This window comes from Drosophila willistoni, chromosome 3R, assembly GCF_018902025.1.
Source record: "Drosophila willistoni isolate 14030-0811.24 chromosome 3R, UCI_dwil_1.1, whole genome shotgun sequence".
NCBI lineage: Eukaryota > Metazoa > Arthropoda > Insecta > Diptera > Drosophilidae > Drosophila > Drosophila willistoni.
In genome coordinates, this window is record NC_061086.1 from 17,048,805 (window position 1) to 17,056,975 (window position 8,171).

Consider the following 8,171-nt stretch of genomic DNA (forward strand, 5'->3'; position numbering starts at 1 on the left):
CATATACCAAAGTTAAAAAAAAAGAAAGAAAAAAAAATGGAAAAGCAAGTAACAGCATATGTTTATATGTAGATATATATATATATATATTATAAAAATAATATAATACCAATAACTTTGTAGTGTGCGTTTCGTTTTTGTAAAATCCCCCGCAACATAAAAATACGTAAAACATTTTGTGATTGAATGATTGAATGAAATTAAATTGGAAAGTGAAAATTCTTTTTGAACACACACTCTCAATCCAGATACGTAACTTTCGGCCTCATTCTGTAAGAAAATTCTATAAATCACACACAAAAAACAAAAATCCAACTTTAAAACACACTGAACAAATGTGGATGCTTAATAATTTGTTGTAAATAAAAATTAAAAAAAAAAAAACAAAAATCGATGATGGAAAAACCAAAATCCACATTTTAGTGTAAACACAAAAAGAGGGCGAAAAAAAAGCATAAAAATTATAATTAATGAAATGAAATGAACAGACAAAAAGAACAAAAACAACAACATTACAAATGAGATTTTGTTTTTATTTGTAATATTTATAATAAAAATATAGTATTTAAAAATTTAATAACGTCTTTTTCTTGCCAAGAATTAGTTTGGGAGATATATAATTGGATTATTTAGGTAATTAGTTGAGAAGAAGCCAATAAAAACTATTCACATAAATTCCACTTTAATTTTTAAGTAAGTATTTTATTAATAGATTATTAAATTACTGAACTGACTTTACTAATATGAAGTAAATTTATATTTTCAGTAAATCACTGGACTGGCCTTACATAAAACTCAATCGAAATTCCTCAAAAAATTAAAGTAGTTTCTCAAACTAAATCTCCTCCTGGCTGAAAATATAAGAAAGGAAGATCTTATATTACTTTTTAGACTTCAATATTGTCTTCAATTGTCTCCAAGACAACTACATAAATTACTTTCAATACTTTGCGATGGATATTAAATGTAATTAAACAGAAAGGAACTATTATTATTAAAAGTATAGGATATAGTACTATATTTTACAAGCACTGGCAACTAAGGCCTTCGACTTAGGCGAAAACTACATTCATACACTAGCCTGGGATTCGAAAGCGGATCAGTTGACTAAAAGACTGGGCCACTTACAATTAGACAACTCATCTACTGAGGACTGCAGAAAGGATCTAAAGAAAACTTATGTATTATCCAATGTCAATCCCTAAAAGGCAAGTGTAAGCTTACTTTTATTTATTTGCCAATATTAATATAAATGTATTTTTGTTTTTAGTAAACAACATATGTTTTTAAAAGGAATAATAATAATAAAAGTAACATCCAAAACGAAAGGTGAGTGAGTCATTTAAATTTGTTCATTCATTTTATATTATTAAAAATATCATATTTGCATTTGCAGGTTGCTGTTCGCATTGCGAAAACGATCTTATTAATCTGACATCATAATAAGTCATTTATCATTTGGCATTAACACAACACTACAAGACAAGAAAAAAATGCCACTGGCCAATGAAGTAGACACCTGAGGCCACAGCACGACTTTCGGATCTTGCGGATCTCAGCTCCACCCGCATCTCTGCCGAGAGGAAAGGAAGCTCTAAGTAAACAAATTGAATTCGCATTGTTTGCATAATCACCAGACATTTGTAATGTGAATGTGCTCACGTTTATGTCACAAACGAATTCTCAAAATGAATTGCAATTCCTTTGAATTGCCATAACCAGAAAGAAAGGAGACACTAGCAGACGATCAACTGGCGATCAGCGATCATATTCGTCTGGCGCACTCATTGAAAATGTCTTCGCCATGTCATTCTCGGCCATCTTTTGATGTAATAGAGATCACGCCTCAATGGCCACTTTACAACAAAATGCAGATGGAGTACCTTCTCTCTGCCCTGTTGTAGTTTTTTCTCATTTTTCTCACTCGAAATAGTAGTTTTTCTTGAGCAGCTGCCAATTTGACAACGCAACGCGGATGCAAACACAGTTTTTCCATGGCCATGGCAAGATTTTCTGCCCCAACACGCCAAGTTTGAGTTCTTATTTGGTTTTCGGTCTAGTGAAATTAATTAAAAACTTTCTTGTTTGCACCAAATAGTATTTTAATTGAATTTCTTACCTAGGTGAAGATATATTTAGCAAAGACATTTACAAAAATAATGCCTTTTCTATGGTGTATTACCTAGATATTATATACCTATACATAATACACCCATGAATTATACAAACATACATAAGTATATTCTTAATTTCGAATTTAAACTAGTTAAGTTTCCATAATAAATTTGTTATAATTTTTTACAATTCTTTGGGTTTGTTCTTTTTTCTATTTAAGTTTTAAGTTTCTTCTATATTATTCTTTATATTTTTCGATTGTTACAAATCTTCATAAAAATGTATTATATTTTATATTTCTATTACACATTTTGGGTAATTATTTACACACATGAAATCAAATTATTAAATCAAATTCAACGTTAAAATAATTCAAAATATATTTAGTTTCTCTGTTTTCACTTTTACACATTATTCTTTAGTTCTTTGTTATTTTGAATATCAAAAATTAAACCTTTCAATTTATTCTCATAGTTATCGTCATCAAAAATCTAATTTTAGGCCCATAACTTAGTCACTAGATTCTGTCTGTAGCTATCCACACGTCTAACTGAAGTCAAAACTATCAATAATCACTTTACTAGAATTGAGACAACAATTGGATATCGAAATCATTAATTATCAGCTGGAAATTGTGAAGGAGAGAGAGACAAAGCAAGATGTCAGAAATCCACTCGAGTCAACAACTTCGACAACGGCGATAATCATAATGAAGGCCCTAGACAAGTGCACGGCACAACATATGCCTTCGTTCACACAATCCATCAATCGCAATGTGATCGGTGATCAGTGATCAGAGATGAACCATCAAGAGTGAGAGGCAACCATAGAGACAAATAAACATAAATCATTGGCCCACAAGAGAAGGAAAGAGAGAGATAAGCAAAAAAAAAAAAAGATAATTAGAGAGAATTGACTTGTAAGAGGAGTTAATCAAGGCTATAAAGACGAGAGGAAAAACAAAACTATATACGATATAATATCAATTACTGAACATTTAACAATTACTGTCAATTACATACGCACACACTCACACTAAGAGACACTGGCAAAATTGCAATCTCTCACATACACATGTCCTTGATGGCCATCAAGCCCCAAATGAGTCTCTAATAGAATATTAACTCCCAAAAACCAATTCGAATTGTGGTTGTGGATGCGGCTAAAATAAAGACAAAGACGCTAACAGAAATGGAGATGGAGATTGAACCGGAGATGAAGTTGGAGAGATGTGGCTGAAGATGGATCCATAGCGCAACAAACAGGCAGCAGGCGGCAGGCAGCAGCAGGTAAACTTGCGACCAGAACCAGTTCTAGAGACGAAAGATAGAAAATCCGGTTTCAAGTTCGACTTACTGTTCGAATATTCGAATAATCGAAATTCGAAGATCTCTTTTCGCACACCAATACTAATGCATTTCGAGCACTAATACCAAGGCAATTCGCTCGAACCCAGGGTTCCGCAGTTCAGTTACTTTTCGAACTCGGTCGACAGCAGGTCGCCAGGAATTCCTTCCACTTGGACCGCATGCGCATCGAACGAGATGCCACCACAGCGGGGCACACACAGGGAAACGGCATGGAAGTCTCATCTCGCCATGAGTGAGTGAGACAGACACACAAGCACTGGTTGGCCTGCTCGCACCCGCGCACATGCGCAAACACTTGTAACCGCCCACGAGTTTCGAATGAATTATTTTCAATATGGCTGCCGTTTCGATAATAGTGTTGTTGTTGTTGCTGCTGTAGCCATTCGAGTTGTTCTTGTTGTTGTTGTTGTTGATGATGGTGACTCGGCAATGGCAGGCGGCATGCAGCAGCGGAATCCATCAGAGCAAACAGAGATGCGGCAACCATTTGCCGCCGTTATGCTTGGCCGCCTACTACAAATGCCGGCGGAAGAAAACTGTTTTTTAATATCGAATTTTGAATATGTGTTTTAAATAGTTTATGAAAATAGTCTGTGATTAATAAATTTAATTTGACAATAATTCAAAGTATTGAAAGTTTTTCTTTTTTTAACCCATTTGGACTTTTCGAACAGCAAGTTTTGTATGTTTTTAAAGATTCTGTATTTTATTTGACTATATTTCAATCAAAGGGAAGTATATAGTTAGTTCCACAAAAATTACATTGAATAAACCATTTCAAAACCATTTTTTGAATGTTTTATTTTTTAAAGAAGTCATTTTGCTACTTAAAATCAGCCCGGTACAAAATGGGTTAAACAAAATAATCCTGGTACTTCCTGATTACTAAATCATTTGTTTATATTATTTAAGCCTAGTAAGTTTAACGAACAATCTAGCAAACTTACGACTTACTATATAGAAAACATATAGTCTAGACAAATCCAGATGGTCTCATGCTCAAACTTAATCTCTAATTTTGATCAAAACAAAAATCTGAATAATATGTACAGTGTATATTGTGCAGTCCCCGATCTAAATGAGCCTGCCATAATGGCAACTGATCAAGGAGGAGTTGGGATCGAATCCCAGGCTATAACCGAAAGATAATGAAAGTCATTTTGAAGGACATTTCCCAATCAGTTCTTCTGCTGTTCCTATCTATGCATCAAATATACATATTTTATAGGGAAAGACTAAGATCTGATTTTTTATTCTGAGTTCAAGATACCCAAGTCAATCTCTTTGCCTGTGTTCTTCGTCTGTGAAGCGAACGTTTAAAAATATAATTCATTAAAAATTCTAATTAAAGAACTGTGCAAAGAAAACAAAATTGTAAACACTTTTAAAAATAAAAGGATCTTAAAAATCTAACGAACAATCAAAATTTCAAAGAAGAAGGGAAACTAAAATTTGAAATTGATAATTATGATAGGGGACAAGGAAAAAGAAACTAAAATAGAGACAAAGCCTTGACGAATTGGAAAACCCAAAAGAGTCAGAAGAAAAAATAGGAAATAAGATCATAAAGCTTATTCTGAAACGATCTAAAGGGTAGCGAAAAACCTCATATTTTTAAATGCGATTCCTATTTTTTCATTTTTAAAATGAATAATCCTCAATTGCTTTAAGTGCTATGTGAGACAAAAATTAGTAGGTAAAATATAGCTAGGTAATACATTTTTCAATTAAAATTCCGTATTTTTTAATAAGAGGCACGGAAAAAAATAATACAACTGTATAATGTCACAGTATCAGATTAGATATTATTATTAATATAAGTATAGGATACAGTTGTCAGTTGACAGTCAATCCAACTTTGTTTTACAAGCACTGACAACTAAGGCCTTCGACTTAGACGAAAACTACATCCATAACACTAACCTGGGATTCGAATCCGGATCCTTACTGTTGAGTTACTTAAATGACTGGGCCACTTAGACATCTCGGACTGCATCAGATTAGATATACATAGTTGATTTTCTCAAATTCCCAAAGAAAATACTTTTTTCTTTCAAGACTATTTATGCGGAAAATCCACGTCCTTTAAATCTTCAAAATTCAATTTTCAGATTTATACATTGTCGACTGATAATAATTTAATTAAAAACATGACCTAAAGGTCAATTTATGTAAATCGATTAAGAATTACGTTAGGCATATGTTACTTAAGTTTAATAAATTTAACTATAGAAAAGTATTTAGTAGATCTTCCTTTCCGCATCCCTCAATGATGATCCACACCCTTGTCAATACAGTCATGCAATTAAATAATTATCAGTGTAAGACAGAGACAGATCTCAAATAGGGAAATGAAACTTACAAAATATAAAAATAAAATATTGTAATCGGAAGACTGCTCCTCCGTTTGACAAAAATCAAGCTGCACATAGACTTTTGAAACTAAAATAAGCTTTATTCCATTAATGAAATGAAATGAAATATTATGAATATTTCGCACCAAAAACAATTTGAGATTATTTTATTTACTTTATAACAATAGAACACCTCACATTTTTGAATGTCTTTCTTTTATTCATCAATATTCATCAACGCCTTCTCACAGTTGAGTGAGAGAAAAAGTTTCTGCACTTGTTATAGAAATACTCATATCTCAATCTTTTTCCATACAATATTGCCGAGCATTAAAATTAAGTAATTTGAAGAGAGGGCGGGGATAACGGGGCGATTGCCACAATGTTGTTTAGGAAGAGGGGGTGGAGAAAATGTTGTCACAACATTCTCAGTAATTACCAGTAATGCCTAAAAAGAAACTCAGACAGAACACCGAAACACAACTCGACACCGCTAATGATCGAATCATTTCGGATAATGTGCCCGGGCATCAGTAGCAACAGGGCCAAGAGAAACTGTAACTCTTGGCCATAAGAAAGGCCAAAATCAACCAACACACACACACACACACCCACAGAGAGTGAGCGAGACAGAGTACAACCAAAAGTCAAACTGTAAATTGAGCTGCAGATGTAAGTAAATCAAATAAAATCACGTGTCATTTGTCTCGACGACTCATTGAAAGATAAGATTTTTCGGTAGCTTGTACTACTCTTCTAATGTTTAGACCTGACGGTGAGACGACCAGCAACTGAAAGTAAGCAACAAGGAAGTGGCCAAAAGAGGAGAGGAGATGAAACGCGGGGCCGAGAACTGGTCAACTGGTCAGTTTGCAAAAAAATGGACTGCTGGCTATTAATCAAATACTTTACTAAATTTAATATGCGGTTAAAAGTGCTAATGATGTTGGTCTGGCCATCGGTTAAGCCTTCGTCCTCATTCTCATTCCATCATTCCTTCAATCCTTCTAATTCTACGCCCACAACAGAGAATGAGAGAGAGAGACAGAGAGGGAGTGAGCGAGAGAGAGAGGGAAAGAGAGACAAGGCGGCAGTACATAAAGTTTAATGAGAAACCACTTAACACTTTCAGAGCTTTTTACGTTTTGCTGTCATTAGAATGATTTTTGCCACTAACTACAATGCTCTTACATATACACTGAAAGAAACTAAATTTTATTATTTTTAATATAAAGTAAACTACCAAAAATAAGAAATTCAACAGTTCATGTCGAAAATAAAGAAAACTCCAAAAGCTTTTGTGGATATAAATAGATTCCTGATATTATACATATATCATTTATTGACAACTTCAATTATAATATTAGAAATATGATCCTTGTTGATAATATTTTTTATATAATGGCTCCCGGAAACTTTTTATGAAATTTCTTTCTACTGTCAGCCTTTTGAAGCTGCCATTCCATTTCTTGTTTTAGTCCAACACAACTTCACAACTTATTAAACTTAACTTAACTTAAGTATAAATAAATATAAGAAACAATTTGGCAAATGTATTAAAAATAAATAATATGTTTTTAAATGCATACAATTTTCAGAATAAACCATTGCCATGCTAGTTAAATTTCTTCTTTAATAAATTAGAATACTCTTTGGACCTCTTAGTGATGTTTTCAAAAAATGTTATTTTAAAATATTGAAAAATTTCATATATCTTTTTGTTTTTTCTGTGTATTTTGCCTATGCCTCGCTTCCATCTCCTTGGCATGGCTTCTTTCTGTTTCGTTCGTTGGTTTTCAGCCTGCGGGGCCAGTGCACATTTCCTTCCGAGTTTGGTCGACGTTGTCGTTGTCGTCATTATCCGTCCATGTTCGCAATATTGCACTCTCAGCCCCGCCCACAATGCCAACCGCCAACGCCGCCCGCATTCGGCACGAGATCTGAGTAGCTTCAAAGCTCCGCATCCGCATTTGTTGAAGGCATCAAAGTCGCAAAAAGCGAGCAACACAAAGCCAGCCAGCAAGGATGAGGAGGTTAAGGATGAGAGAATGAGGTGAAGGTGGCAGTGGAAGTGGAGGTGAAGGATGAGAATGAGGACTAGAGGAGCAGCGCGTGTATTTTCAAAACAAATCGGCAACAATTTCATTAAATGAGTATCATATTAAATTTAATGATGCAGCCGTATTTCAGTTTTCGTTTCGTTTCGTTTCGGTTTTTCTTCTTTTCCTCTCGTTCTCTCCCTCCTTCTCTCAATCTGCCTGTCTCTTTTGTATGCACATCAAAGTTTTTGTTCTAAAAGCAGTGGGAGGAGCTGGAAGTGGTTTGGCGCTGA